Source organism: Cylas formicarius, unplaced genomic scaffold (genome assembly GCF_029955315.1).
Source record: "Cylas formicarius isolate icCylForm1 unplaced genomic scaffold, icCylForm1.1 PGA_scaffold_4__25_contigs__length_36172078, whole genome shotgun sequence".
NCBI lineage: Eukaryota > Metazoa > Arthropoda > Insecta > Coleoptera > Brentidae > Cylas > Cylas formicarius.
Window position 1 is genome coordinate 4,656,191 of NW_026844334.1, and position 16,368 is coordinate 4,672,558.

A 16,368-nucleotide genomic window follows, 5' to 3' on the forward strand; every position below is an offset into this window, starting at 1 on the left:
ACTAAAATAAATGGCACTTTTATAGGAACAAATGGCTCAGTCTTTCAATCATTCTTTGGGTAAACTTAGCAACTTAACAACGTCTATTAAAAATTATTTAAAACTTTACCGAACTAAATTTAGGAATAATAAAACTTAAAACAAATTCGTCCCTTAGAACTTCTTTGGACAAAAAACAAAGCTTCCTTCTTAAAAAAAACTAACAGTAATCAAAATTTTCAAATAATCAACAAATATAGAGATATTGTTTACTTTGGCCAGGTTACTTATTCTTTGAATTCGCTTTGGCCAGGTTAGCTTTTAGAGCTGCAAGCTTCTTGTTTTGTCCACGTCTATTACAGTAATCGCCATATAGAGTGCAATCTTCGTGTTTGCCAGAGTTTACACATCAGACACTGAATCTAGTCCGCCATGGAATTGGTACTTGCATAGTCATCGAAACATTCTCTGCATTGAGTATTTTCTTTTTCAAATTTAGTCTGGTCAGAATCTGATTCATCGAACTCTTGTTCACTTTCAGAGCTAAATCTCGGTCTTTTCTTTTTAGGAACTGATTTTTTGTTGTTTTTTCTAGGTTTGTTTGGTGTTTGCTTCTTAGCTTTATCTTTCAACTTAGCTTTCTTGGAGTTAATATGTTCTTCTGGATTTAAAACGGCAGCACCTTGCTTGCCTCTTTTGTATAATGGAATAGGAATTTTCGGGATAGGTGAACATTCGTTAAGACATTCACTTGGAGGTTTCCCAAAAGCTTTGCAAAGGGCTTCTTCAGACCAAGCAGCACGAACGGGTGCCCCTATTTTCCTTTTATATTTTCGCGGCATTTTGTCTAAAATAAAAAATTAAATTAGGTGATACGCTGCATTATTTTTTACAAGTACAGTGAAGTACGACATGTAAAGGTATAAACAACTCATAAATAAACTGGAAAGTCAATTTTCCTACTAAGTTGTATATTAACTAGGTAGGTTATTTAAAAAAATCTTGCCTATAGCCTAAGTACCCGTGAATAAGTCATAGAGGACATATGCCTCTAAGGGCGTCTATTCTCAGTCAATAGTGAGGCCTCTATCCTTTTTAGTAGGGATAGACGCCCCAGCAAATAAATAAAAATACTTAAATAATTTCGTAATTTTATAAACACACCATAAATATAAATGATACATACTATTTAAATAACAATACACACTTAAAACTTACCTTCGAAAAGGAAAGTTCTGAACACGTCAAAATGTCACTGTCACAAGAATCAAGCAAGCGCGATAACATTTTGCATCGTTTTTTTAACTCAAGCTACGACACGTGCCGTCCTGTCGAAACTTGGTACTTGGAACTTGGTACTAGAGCGTGAACTTAGTTTTAAATTCTTTTTTTTTAAGGTGCGGCGTCTATCCTCCAAGGGCGCCTGTCCCACTTTTACCCTACCGGATAGCCGGTAATTTTATTTTACAAGTTCGCTGTCGTTCCGCCGTTTTTATTCAAAGGAAGTCCTAAATTTATACACCTGTGTCACGGGCTAAGAATAAACGCGTCCAGTCGCGTTTGTTCGAAACGAAAATGACGTCGCGTGGAAATTACCTCCGAAGAAACAGTTCGCGTTAATAGCCCCCGGGCAAGGTGAGTTAGGTGAGGATAACGCGAGTTTAATCCCATACCGCATTTCCCCATCGATTTCGTTAAAGTTTCCTCGGCGACGGCTTAAAGTTAAACGATCCAGTCTCCGGTCCTGTTTAAACCCTGGTCGGATGTTACGTAGCCGGTCCATTGAGAGAAGATGATCTTCCGACCTTAAAAGTCTTCCAGTGTCGCTACGGGTACCGGTCAGTGACGTGCGTTTCTCTGTACCGCCAAAATTGTAAAATTCTCGCGTCAAATACCGCCGCCAAAATAAACAAACATTTATGAATGGCGCTTTCCCGCTCTTTTGGCAATAGTATTTGTCATTCCCGTGGAGTGAATAACTGAGTTCCGAGTTTAGGTTTAAGCTGTTGCTGCACCGCTCTAATAATTTTAACAGCTGTGACCTGAAAACTTCAAAAATAGCATAAAACTCAGCAAAAATGAAATAATGTGTCCTCGGTTTTCAAAATACTCACAAATAACAAGACGACTAAGCGTTATTAAGCACTCCTTTATCTGGATTATTTCGTTGTTATTTTACACCGAAGATACTTAAATTTAGTGCAAATTTGAAATCAATTCAATCAATTATGTAATTTAAATCATTGCTTTATTTTTTAGAAGCGATATTTATAAGTAACATTTTTTAAATTTTATTTGTTATAATAATCAAACTTCTACAATAACCTAAAACTGACCAACAATGTGCCCTGAATTTTCAAAATAATCAAAACCAACAAGACGAAACCATATTTGCTTACTCTGCGTTATTAAGGATTTATGTGGATGATTTCGTTGTTATTTTACACCAAAGATACTTGTATGTATGTATCATTTTTACATCCAAACTGGATCTCGATTTAAGATGAATGACCAACCTTCCGATATGTATTTTAATCATTGCATTATTTTTGCAGAAGCGATATTTTTGTGTAATAGTTTTTAGTTTTAATTGTACTAATAATTAACATTCAAAAATACCCTAGAACTGACCAAAAATTGTTAAGCACGTCACAGATACTTAAGTTTAGTCAAATCTAAAATCAATTCTGAATTTCTATGTGCAGATTTATCATTTTTACATCCAAACTGTATCTCAATTTAAGATGGATGAGCAACCTTCAAATATGTATTTTAAATCATTGCATTATTTTCGCAGAATCGATATTTATAAGGAATATATTTTTAATTGTAATTATAATAATAATCAAACTTCAAAAGTGCCGAAAAATTTGCCCTGGATACTCAAAACGAACAACACCAAACAATATTTGTTTACTCTGCCTTATTAAGCATTTATCTGAATTATTTCGTTGTTATTTTACACCAAAGGTACTTAAGATTAGTGCAAATCTGAAATCCATTTTATTTTTTCTTCTACATACATCATTTTTACATCCAAACTGGATCTCGATTTAAGATGGATGAGCAACCTTCAAATATGTATTTTAAATCATTGCATTATTTTTGCGTTATTTCAAAAATTTAATAATAATCTACGGCCACATTAAATTATTTAACTTTCCCTTATTTCTCACAAATAGTTGAAGCCACTAGCCCCAAACGTTTGCATGAAGGTGGTAGACAAAGATTCAGTACAAACTTCTGTTGCCGTTACTACCCGTTGTCAAACTAATGCAGAATAATTTTAATTCCAAGACTACTAGGCTTATACACTGGACTACAGCATTCACTCGTGGCGTTCTTGTAAGTCGTCCCTGAATAGAATACAGTCTTAACTTTGTATATCTTTTCTGAGATTTCTTTCACATATGGGATCGTCACATTCTGCCAGAAACGTTGTGTCAACAAAAAATAAAGCCAATGGAATTTCGATAATCTCTTGCGTCTACCCTTGCTGCGCGTGAAAAGCCAACCTACTTAGTTTTTTTCTTCACTATACTAAATGCGTATTTTTTTAATCTGCAAATGTATTAAAAGCTGCTATTGAAAAAGGTTTGTTTTAATTCTGTTTGCAAGACATGAAGGTTGTGTTGAGAAATCGACTTTTTGAAACTGATTTATGATACTGACAATGTTATAAGGATTTTTTAAAGAGTTCTTAGATGGAGGCTATGAATTGCATGTTCCACTTGGACTACAAGATACTTACTTTTCAAGATTTTATAAAGAAGAGTTGGGGAATGCGGAATGTTTTATAAAAACATATTTCTTGATATGCTATGACTAACTCCATGGACCTCGCTACATAAAGAAAGTGCTACCGGAGAAGACCACATTGCAAAAAGCACAATCTTGCTGACTTTCTTCAAGAATAAATAATAGTTGCGTAAGTGCGGCTAGTGGAATGTCTGAAATATTTCTCAAATTGTGAGTTATGTTTTGTGGGCCAGAATGAAATAAGTATGATCGGATAATTGAAAGCAAATCATGATTTGTTGAATCAATTGCCCTGTTGGCAAGGGAGTGAAGGATGTCGTTCGTGTTTGTAGGAAGATCTTTGCAATAATCATAGCTTTTGAGCAATCCAAATTTGTTTGAGGGGAAGAGTTCGTTGGAATTCATGTAAATACGAATATGATCTTGCATTACCTTTTCGATAACTTTTGGTAAAACAGAAAGTATCAAAATAGATCCAGAAGTACAAAAGGCCATTTTAGTATTTTGTCCATAAAAGTGGAAAATAAGACACTTAAATGAAAATACATACAATGTGGTGTAATATAGGTTTAATACAAAAGCAATGGAATAAAAATAATTTAGGCAACATAAAGTATGACTTTAACACAGAACTGAGTAAGTATTTTCTCAAATTGAGCTTAAGATTCTATGTACTTATAGACTCAGTAAACAGATTTTTATGGTAAACAAACTGAGTGCTGACTGATTTTTCCCCTTTTTTCATTTTTTTTATACATCCTCTTTTTTTAGACACTTTCAACGGAAGTTCAATAATTTAATCTAATTTATCTAATTTCAGCAATTCAGATTCAGATACATCTGAGCACAATAAATGTATTCGCTTCAATTTAAATGGCATATGTCATAATGACTGATTTCTTTCATAGTTGACATTACCTTATAATTTTAATTTTTATTTTTTATATTTATTATATGCAAGACAAGAGCATTCAGCAGGTCGAAAGTCCCGTAGCGGCCTTATCAAGGAAACTATTGCTTGAACGATGTTGCCAAGTTTTTCTTTTCTTATAGCTCCGAAAGAATATGTTTTTTTTAGGTTATCAGATGTAGACCATTTCAAAATTAATTAAAGGCGTACCTTTTGTATTTGAATAGAAAAGTTCTCGCCTCTGGGAGGAGGACTATAAACCTGGAAAATTGGTGAAAAAGAAATTTTTTTTCAGAAATTCATATCAAACAAGCCTGCGCGACGGCCAGTGATACATGTGACTGAAATCGCAAATTTGACAGGTCGAAAGGTAAAGTCGATAGCTCCTAAATAAATTGATATTCTGCAGCGTCTAAAAAAATATATCTGCTATAACATTGAAAAGCGCCCACCACGAAGCATTTTACTTAACTTCCCGTTACTGATACACTGACGTCTTTCAAAAAATTTTAATTATTTATACTAAAAAATCGCCCCGAATGTCGATATTCATAATTAGTATTACGCATTTCTGGCCATTTATATCAACTATTTTAAGTGTCGATGTCGCAAGGCTTGGAAATGTAATTCGGTACGCCACTGAGGTATCATTGAACTCAATAATAATCCGTTTAACCTGTGTCGACATAGCTTTCCCATTTGGCGGTGGTGGCTTTACGAGCCGATGCGAGGCCAGAGCAGCCATTCCCAGAGGAATACCGTCGGGAATATAATTGCCTTGATTAAGGGACACTTCTTTGGACCGCTGTTTAATGTTGCGCCATTTGATTTAGTATTGGAGATTTTTCGTGAATAGAATTTAATATTGAACTAACCATTTCTATAGGTAATATTTAAATTCGCTGCGACCATGAATTAATAATATTTTGTCGAAGGTTGTGTAAATACTTAGGAAATTAACCAAACCAATCATCCTGTTGCCTTCTTCAGAGGTTCACTGAAACTTTCGAATGTTCGACTCAAAACAACCGATGCCAGAGGAATCCAGAAGTTTTGTAAATGGTATTTCGCTAGCCTGTGGAAATTTCCTTGAAACATTTTCTATTTTCTTTGATTATGGTGGTGCAGATTTCTTACCACAAGGTCGTATGATCAATAAGGAGTATTATCTTCCAGCTTGCGAGAAGCAATACGAAGAAAACGTTCGGAATTTTGGGAAAACAATCCATGATATCACGATAATGCACCTGCTCCATCATCGTTGTCTGTGTCTAACTTTTTGACCAAAAACAAAACCACAATCATGTTTCAAACCTCAAAAAACGGGCCCAGGACGGAACCCTGGGGCACCCCGATTACTACTGAATCAAGTGATGAACGGTCATCCTGGTATTCTACAAACTGCTGTCGGCCCTGCAAGTAGGACGCTATAAGATCTAAGGGCAGACCTCGTATTTCACCCCCCTCGAGGCCCTCAACTATCCCACTCAAACTTTAGACACTGCTTGGATCGTCGAACATCCTCCCCTAAATCCAAACTGAACAGCACAAAGACATTCGATCTTATTAATATAAGAAATTAGCTGATCTTTTAGTAAGATCTCAAAATTTTTTCCGAACAAAGGCACGGTTGAAATCCGCGATTAGTCACGCAAATGCAAGAGATAGAATTGCGTCTTCGCACAGCGTAACGATACCTGCTCTGTTGCGTTTTTTCTTTGTGAAAATATCATTCGTCGAGGGACAAAGGAATTGTAATTAAAGTACCAGTTTGCACACGGTCGTGATTGGAGAAAATAGTCAACATAAAAACCCACGCGATGTCTTTACTCGGGGAACCTTTGCCGATAACCTTATTCGAACGCTCGTTTATAGCCGCTTATCGGTTACCTTATTTCATCACTCTAAGAAGGAATAATAGTCGCACAATAATAATTAAAACTGATTTATAATATACGATCGTGAACCCGAACCGATAAGGTGTGCGCGCGATGTTATTGCGTTTTACTTTTCACGCGACGCCATTACTATATAGGTTCGACTTCCTCTGCGCAAATCGATTTGTGAATGCGTATGGACTATTTTTTTGCGACATTATCTAAGGTGGCCTTCGAAACTGTGAGATTTCACGCAAGATTTTATGGAATTCAGATTTCACCAAGACACTAAAAAATAACAATTATTTACTATTGAGGATTACAAAGCTACCTTCATAAAAATTCATCAAAGTTAAATACCGGATTATATCGTAAAAACGGTATATCGTTTGGAGAACTCTATTGCTCTCTTATAATTCACGAGCGACTATACAAGTCCCGTTACGGGTCGCTTTGAAAATGAAAAGTTGTCGAACAACACCCCCTCCCCCCTAAGATAAAGTTTTTGTCGGTTTAACATCCCCCCGCCCCCCGAAAATTCGGAAACCGCTCTCGCCCTCGTCGCCGTGAATGATAATTATTTGATGATTGATTGCGGAGGTAAGCAAGCACGGATAACGGTGGGTATTCATAATCTCTACCTTTATTTCCCCCCCATGTCGGTCCCTTATTCCGTGCCAGCCTTTTCATGCGAAATGTAGTCGTTAAACATGAACGAAAACAGCTTTATAAATTGGACGTCATGTCGGAACATGTTTATTAGATCCCCGGCTATCAAAATATTTTTAGAAAACGGTCGCGTAACCGGGCATTATTAAAAAAATATATATATTTCGGCCATCGTCTCGGTATTTGAGGAAATTTCGGTGGAAATGGCGATTTTTACGAGCCCGCCTTAGAATTCAAAAAAATTTATTTCTGATTTTTCATTTGATAAAAATAGCTACAAAAATAATTTTTTTCTTTAATATAAAGCGAAATACCGATGTCGCCGGCAATAATAATACTTAAAACTTTCTTTTTATCGAAACATAATTCTATTCCCCGGTTTTCACATATTCACAATGGCAAGTCTATTTTCTATTCCGTCCTTCCTATGGTGGTAGTATATGTTGAATCTGCCCTTTTCTTTGTTTTTCTGCAATTTGCAGTTCCAAACTGCTATTTCGAGCTCGCCAGCTTTGTATAACATCTCATTTTTTTTCTTTCGTGTTTAGGCGAGCATTTTCGACTGATAAATCCAGTAAATATTGGCAAAGAGTTTCAAATTCTAAAATCCCAACAGAAAGTCGAACTGCAATAAGAATTAAATTTTTAAAATTTCTGCATTTGTTTATTATTTTTTCTTGTCGCCATTATTTTATTCCTTCTTTTATGACCAGGGAATTGTTTCGAATATTCGACATTATCTATTTCATTAAGAGCTTTTTTTGAAGTGGAACATCTATTCGAAGTAATTTTCCCAAATAAAATTTTAACTTTAAAAAACAAACAACTTTTTGTGAATTCCAATAACATTGGTGCAATATGCTGGACCTACCTACAGAATGTATTTTATCAGAAAGCTCATTCTAGTGTACAAAAAGTTCAAAATGTCTTTCAGGAACAATTGCCCTTGTCTATCTGACATCGTAAAAGTAATTTGACCAGTAAAAATCAAGCCACCCACCACGTGACTTTGTGGATCTTTGCATTAGTCAATTTACTTAACCACAACGTTATGCATTTAAGATCGTGTCCTAATAGAAAAACATAAGTGATAACTCTAAAAAAGTTGTCTTATGCCAAATCAACGTTGTCTTACAGTTTTACCAAAAACTATTTAGTTTGTGAACAGTTTTTGAAATATTCGACCAAACATTGAAGATCAGAATTATATTTTTCTCAAATTCAACACTTGAAGCCTAATCCAAATAAATCTGGGGGTATCATTATCAAATAATTGAAATGTTGTCATCAATAATTAAAATTTCGATTTTAACGAACCACTGAAATAAAATCAAAAATCATTTGCATCCATGAAAATTCTCTAAAATACACTGGAAAGCAAAATATTTTTGGAAATTTTGGAAAAAAACTGAAAATATTAATTTTTATTGTAAGCTTATACAGTTGTTTGTTGTAATTCAGATAAATAACATACCTCGTAAGTTTTATCGTAAATATTTATCATTTGTTCTCAAAATTTACTTTTGTGAAGAACATAAATTAAGTTTTTATTATGGAACGCCAATATAGCAATTTGATAGGTGCCTAGATAGTCATTTTGCTGGGAGAGGGATAGAGCTTTCGAAAAATTAGACAAAAGTCACAAGGAGGGTAGTCAGCACTTAAGAAGGCCTTTGTGAGAGGAATCTTGCTACAGACACAGCTACAGGCAACAGATGGACTCAACCCCTAGCTAACCAAGAAAGCCAGGACTAGCTTTGACCCCAGACATTTTTTTTAATTTTTGCACAAATTATCAAAGATCAGTCGAGACATATCGCAAAAGGACGAAAAATCCAACCTATCTTATTTAGTTTTTAACTTCGTAAATTTGGATAATATTCCTTTTTTAATTTCAATTTTTATACACATAAAACAATAATTAAAACAAATACTCATGACCCGATTATAAGTGATGGCAAACTATTTCAAATAAAATATAAAATGGGTTTACTGAAAATATTTTCCAAATACGGAATAATTTGCATTACACCCAGATAAGGCCCGTACTTTTAATCGCTGCTTTGCTGTTATTCAAAATAGGGGAGGAAATATCCGTTCGTAATTATTTTTAACTAAAGTTAATAACTTTTTTATTTTTTAATTTTCTGTATTTTTATTTTTGTTTTCTTCTCTTCTTTTTTATATTTATCTTTTATTAATATGTATGTAATCGGTTATTGATAATTTTTAACGTTTAGTTAATATTTTTATTATTTTAAAAAAAATTTCTTGTTTTTTTTTCTTATGTTAATTTTGCAATTTCATCTTATTCGCAAAACTTAGATTTGTTTCTAACTTGTTTTCAGGAAAAAAAAGTTATTAAGAAATTTAACACCACTCCAAGTTTTTATTTATTTATCATATTTTGCAAGGTTTTTATTAGCATAAAAAGTTTGTATTAAATGTTTTTGAAAAAAAAAATATTCGCCACTTGTTTTCCAATAAATGAAAGAATGTTTTCCAACTTTCGTTTGAACTGAGTGTTATTAATGCATAAGTAATAAAGAGTATTTTCGTCCTTAGAACCAAACAGATCCAGCGACTTTTGAGCATGATAGGGGCTACATAGTAGGTCCCCGCATCTGAATCTTTCAAGGTGTAATGAGCGGCTCACCCGACTGGAAATGCTAGGTCGTCGAAACCGAGATACCGGACTAAGACCTTTTATACGGTTCCCGCACTAAGACGCGATTAGACTTTTTCAATTAATTAGCCGTCCCCGGCTATCTCTTAAGGTAAAAGGGACGATAAATTCCCGCCGTCTCCTCCGCTGGTTTTGTATGAGGAATCCGTGGATGGATCATTATCATTAGTTTTAAAGGTTAGGTGGGAGGAATTACTGATATTGCAATAGAATTATTTTTTGTCTCTGTGTGGCGTTTCCGTTCTCATCTTTGAGTTTTTTTGAAGTTGCGGTGATGTTAGTCTTATTAATGTAGGTAAAAATTTAGGCTTAAGCATTGATTATTAACTATACTATTTAAACCGTGTATCTGACATTCTGAGTCTTTTTATAAACTTTTATATACAGGGTGTTTTCAAATTCATTTTAAAAAGAAAACTTCATAGGAACATATGTCCTAAACGTCTTTTTAAATATCTGTAATACCGCATTCTAAGGATATTTGGCACACTTGTACTATATCTCAAGAGGCATTATTTAGTGTACCACATTTTTTAAAAAATACACCATTGGCGGGCATTCAGAATTTCACCAGTATATTTTGGCAGACTTTGATGGTACACCACTGATTTTTCTTAAAATAAAAATCATTATTACAATTTTCAATCATTAATAAAGAAATCAGTGGCGTGCCACTGACTGTCTATGAAGATATTTTTGTAAAATAGGTCGCCACTGCATTGGTTAAATCGAGAATATTTTTTGTGAAAAATAAAATATCTATCTAAAACAAACTATCTAATTTTTAGTTACCAACTAGTGTCCTTCAGAAAAAAAAATTAAATGACTTTTCTTTTTAATTTGTTTTATTTGTTTAAGCTTACGTACTTCGTATTCGCATTTTGATTTTTTGAAGTACTTTAGTAAAACAGATGTCTGCCAAAATAGACAGGTGAAATTCAGTACCACCGCCACTGGTGTATTTTAAAAATATTGCGGTACCCTAGATATGTCTTTTGATACATATGTGCCAAATTTCATTAAAATATCTAAGGTGCTATTAGAGATGTATATTTTATTTTTGAAAACAATTTATTTTTTTAAATGGATCATATTTGAGGTAAATTCATGAGTAAATATTATATATTACATAAATATTGCATGATCTAATTCTGTTTTGTAATTAAATAATAAATCATGAAGTAATTATATAAATGATATATGTAAATATAATTATACCGATAGAGTATATGTACATATTAACCAAAATTATTGTGAGCAATATTTAAGCTTAAAAAATAAATGAGCATTTTGCTTTTCCTAACCTACTGATTTCGATGCTGCAAAAGATTAAATGCAGGGAATACAAAATCAAATATTCGAAGAAATAATATTCCTGAACAAATACAGATGGTTATTTTCTGACCAACGATTTTTTTAGAAAATATTTAATTTTTAATTTGAATGCATAAATTTGCATTCGCGTTTTTGGTACGTTTTTGGAGATTAGATTTTTATAAATTCTTTTTTTTTCTACGCATTTAAAGAAAATGTTGTTTGATCATCAAATAGTAACATATCATTTTCATTTTTCTATATTATTTTAGAGAGCACTGTAGTTTTAGGCTAGTAGGCTTTGAAACAATTAGGTTTGATTGTATTTGTTCGGGTGAACATGAAACTTGACAACTGATAATTAGTACACTGATAATAGTAATAGTAATAAAAATAAAATAAACCAAAAAGCCGAACCGCCGGAGCGTAAGCGACGAAGAACAAAAGACGTCTCGTGTTTCTCCCACCCCTTTCCTGTACAAACCTGCGCCGTTAAAAACAAATCCCTTCGAAAAAACGTCACCCAAAGTTATTACGGATTTGCCGCCCCTCCCCCTCGCCGCCGCCGCGCGCCCCTGAATACGCCACAGCACACGGTCATCGCTTCGCAATAAACTTTTTGCACCGAGACACATCTGGCGAGAGGTAAGCTTATTTCACGTTAGGGCGGAGGAGTGAAATTAAACGCGGCCCTTTGTCTGAATGCATCTGCATTGTGTTCTACCTCAAGTTACCCTCATCTGCCATCTGCCAGTCACCGGTACCTCAGACACGGTTAAGGTTCTCTCTCCCCCTAAAGGGCTTCAATCCAATTTAGATGTGATTGGGATCTCGCTCTCGAGCGATCGATACACAGTGTGTGCGATTGTTGGGAGTCTGGCCCCTTTTCCCCTCCCGCGCTTGTTGGAGACAAATCGCGTTTGTCGTCGGGGCTGGACAATGTCAAAGTCGGAACGCAAGTGCTACGTTTCGGCTACGGCGGTTATCAAGGGTCAATTAGTGGAGAGGAGAATTTGTGAGACTGGCCAAAATGGTGCAAACAAATCAGATTAATGATGTGTATGTCGTCGAGACAGGCAGATATCTGAAAACGGGTAGCAACACATAAAAGAAGTATTAGACCGACGAACAGTATCCCCAGTATGCACACAACAAGCCACAAAATAATTAACATACCAAAACGTAAAGAGTAGTATTAATAAAAACAAGATACCGATGATCTCAGCTGCTCTCACTTCAATTTAATAGATTTGATATACCAGCTCATCAATCAATCATCATCAATTCACCTTGTAGTATACTTCAAAGAGTCCGCGATGGAAATCAATCAATGGTAGATATCTCAAAACGCAGTAGCAGAACATGAAAGAGATATTAGACCCGCGAACAGTTTCCCCAGCATCTATTAGTACATGGAACTAACAAGTCTGCTGGGACAGCAACGGATTACACTCACTTAACGTTAAGTAATGCATAATTGTCACCCACTCAACAAGCCACAAAATAATTAACATACCAAAACGTAAAGAGTAGTATTAATAAAAACACCGATCATCTCAGTTGCTCTCACTACAATTTATTAGATTTGATATACAAGCTCATCAATCAATCATGATCAATTCACCTTGTAGTATATTTTAAAGAGTCCACAATGTCAATCAATCAATCTATCAAGAGTAGATATCTCAAAACATGCGTAACAGTACATAAAAGAGATATTAGACCCACGAACAGTATCCCCCGGATATATTAGTACACGGAACTACTAATACTGCTGCTAAGCAAATTCCAGTTCTTTAACTTTAATAATGTAGAATATTGTCCGACCTGACAAGCTACAAATTGATTAACCTACGAAAACATATAGAGTAGTATTATTAAAATACAAGATACTGACGATCTCTTGTTACAGTTTAATGGATATAATATACACATTAATTTCTTAGGCTCATGTACACCTATTATTTAACATCCTAACAACTTTATGGTATGTTTTCTCACTCTCAGTGGCAATTAACATAATAACACTCTGGTAGATAACTGAAAACACGTGTAAGAGGACATAAGATGGATATTAGACCAACGAACAGTATCCCCGACATCTATTAGTACATGGAACTAACAAAACTGCTGCAAAAGCAACAGATTACACTCACTTAACGTTAAGGACTGCATAATATTGACCCACCCAACAAGCCACAAATGATCACTATACCAAAACGTAAAGAGCAGTATAATTAACAACACATGATACAGGTATTCTAACTACAATTTAATATATTTATTCTCAGGCTCATCAATCAATCATCAACTCACCTTGTAGTATAATTCAAAGAGTCATCTATCAATGGTATCAAAGTACGTGTAACAAAACATGATAGAGATATTAGACCCACGAACAGTATCTGCAGGATCTATTAGTACATGGAACTATTAAGAATGCTGCTCAATAGATTTCACCCATTTACCTTTAAATATGCAGAATGTTGTTCGACTCAACAAGCTACAAAGTATATTAAACATTATATGGAACTGATACCAATGGCCACAGCTACTATCATTACAATTTAAGGCATTTTCTATAATATGACTTTCTCAGACTCAGGTATCAATGCACTGCGATGCAATTCATCTTGTAGTATGTTTCAAAGAGTCCACAGTGACAATTAGAATAAAAACACTCTGGTAGATATCTGAAAGCATGCGTAAGCAGAACATAAAGGAGATATGAGACCGACTAACAATATCTCCAGAATCTATTAGTACATTGCTGAGGATACTGTTTCAACAAGTTACGTTCATGGAACTTTAGAAATGCAGAATATTGTCCCATCCAACAAACGACAAAATGATTAACACACGAAAACATAAAAAAAAAACATAAAATTCCGGCGATCTCAGCTACTCTAAATACATTTTAATGGATTTATATACATACGAATTTCTCAGGCTCACCTAATACCTAATAATTCACCTTTTAATAGCGTTCTCGCATGTTTCAAAAAGCTCACAATGACAACTAATATAAAAACACTCCGGTAAGTATCGGAAAACACGAGTAGCAGAACATAAAAAAAGTATTAGGCCAAAGGAACATTATCTCAGCGAGTCTCATTACAATTTAAATAATTTATTACAGATATGATTGTTTCATTGTCAAGTATACCTATTTGCTCCCCTAAGAACCTACCAAAAGGTCTCAAAAAGATCACAATTTACAAATAAAGACACTGGCAAAAACACGGGTAACAGAACCATAAAAGTATTAGACCAACGAACAGTATCCCCAGCGGTCTATTAGTGCATGGAACTAACAAGACTGAAGAGATAACACTCACTTAACGCTAAGGACTGCATAATAGTGGCCCACCCAACAAACTACAAGATAATTGGCACACCAAAACGTAAATGGTAGTATCAATAAAAACACGAGATACCGATGATGTCAGTCGCGCTCACTGTAATTCAATCAATTTACTATACATGCGATTTTGTCAGACTTATGTATACCTATTAGCTTGCCTTTTAAGAACCTTATAGTATGTTTCAAAGGGTCCACAATAGCAATTAAAATTAAAATATTCGGGTATATTTCTGAAAACACGAGTAGCAGAACATAGAAGAAGTATTAGATGAACGAACGATATCCCCAACAGTATATTAAGACACGGAACTAATAGTTACTCAAATATTCCCCCAATTTGAGTATATTTAGCCATATCACCCGTATTTCCTCGTATTTCCCTATATTTGCTTCGCATTTCCCCATAGGAATATAAGTATGTCCCTGCGAGGTACATGTACCTCATTTAGTTATGGCTATTGTGTAGATAGATTCATTTTGTTTTGTTCTTCGATCTTATAATTTTTTATACTCGCTAACAACAGCGATTTGGTTAGAATCTAGACATACAGAAAACCTAAACCTTAAAATATAATTTTGTAAGGTGTTCTAACTCAAGAAATACGATTGAAACCCAGTAACAGTAACTAGAAATGGACCCCTTAAATTAGTGTAATTGTAACTGAAAGTAGACGCTGTAAAACCAACTTTTCTATAGTAAGTAGTAAGTAGATAGTGTATTATTCTGCTATCCCGCCGTCATACCACTAGATATTAAAAATATTAAAAAAAATCAGCAAAAGTTTCCAAAATACTTATGTATTTGGGTTCAGTCAGATAATAAACCATTTCAATGATGGATGGATATATTTAATTGTTTTACTTGTTTGCATACTGTTCTCGTTACTATCTTTATCTTACCACATAGCTCTTAATTCAAATATTTTCTTCAAAAAGCCGTGTGCTGTATATATATATATATATATATATATATATATATATATATATATATATATATATATATATATATATATATATATATATATATATATATATATATATATACAGGGTTTTTCACTTAAAACTCCGCACGCCAATAAGTCCAAAACGAAAAGAAATATTTAGTTTATGTAAAAAGTAGTCAAAGTGTGGGGTCAAGTAGATATTTCCTAAAGTTTAAAAAATTCGACGCCTGCAAAGAGCTGGGCGTCGCGACGCGTCGAAAAATTATTCGATTGCAGAGACTTTGGAAATACGCGCATACAAAAGTGCATATTATTTAAAAACTTTTTTGTTATTTACTCAAACTTATTTACTTTACCCGTTTCTAAGTTATACCGATTTAAAGTAAACATTTCTTGATTAATAAAAAATGTGATTAACGCTTATTTTTACAAGTATGCCATGAATGTTGGACTATGGCAACCACTGTTATCGCAGTTGTTTTAAGTGCAATTACAAACGTAAGTTGTTATTGCTGTATCAAAAAATTGTCACATTTTGTCACAAGGAATATCCAAATTTGTTCGGTTAAAAAAAAAACTAAGAATTATTATGTGAAAATGGTGCAATTTAGCAATGAGGAAAAAGTAGACATGTTACTGGTGTTTGGAGAATGCAGATGCAATTGTAGAGAAGCAAAAAGAGTTTACGCACGGCGTTATCCGCATAGAAGAGTCCCCGATGCAAAAACCTTTTCAAATTTATGTAAAAACTTAAGAGAATATGGCAGCTTCATAAAACCTAAAAGAGATAGGAGCAGGACGGCTACAAATGATGAAAATACTGCTGCTGTAATTCAGCAGGTTGATAATAACCCCAAGATATCCCT

At 34.2% G+C, this 16,368-nt stretch overlaps 1 protein-coding gene across 4 annotated transcripts in view; it reads left to right on the forward strand.

The window, feature by feature from the left end:
* Nucleotides 1–16,368, forward strand: part of LOC132701044 (zinc finger protein 1) — a 704,693-nt gene that overhangs the window by 191,043 nt on the left and 497,282 nt on the right. The window contains exon 1 of one of the 4 annotated variants that reach the window (XM_060668679.1): nucleotides 1,556–1,614. The exons of the other annotated variants lie outside the window; for them this stretch is intronic. The gene's annotated coding sequence lies outside the window, so the exon portion shown is untranslated. Of the gene's footprint in view, nucleotides 1–1,555; nucleotides 1,615–16,368 lie in introns of those variants that run through there. 4 annotated transcript variants of the gene reach the window in all.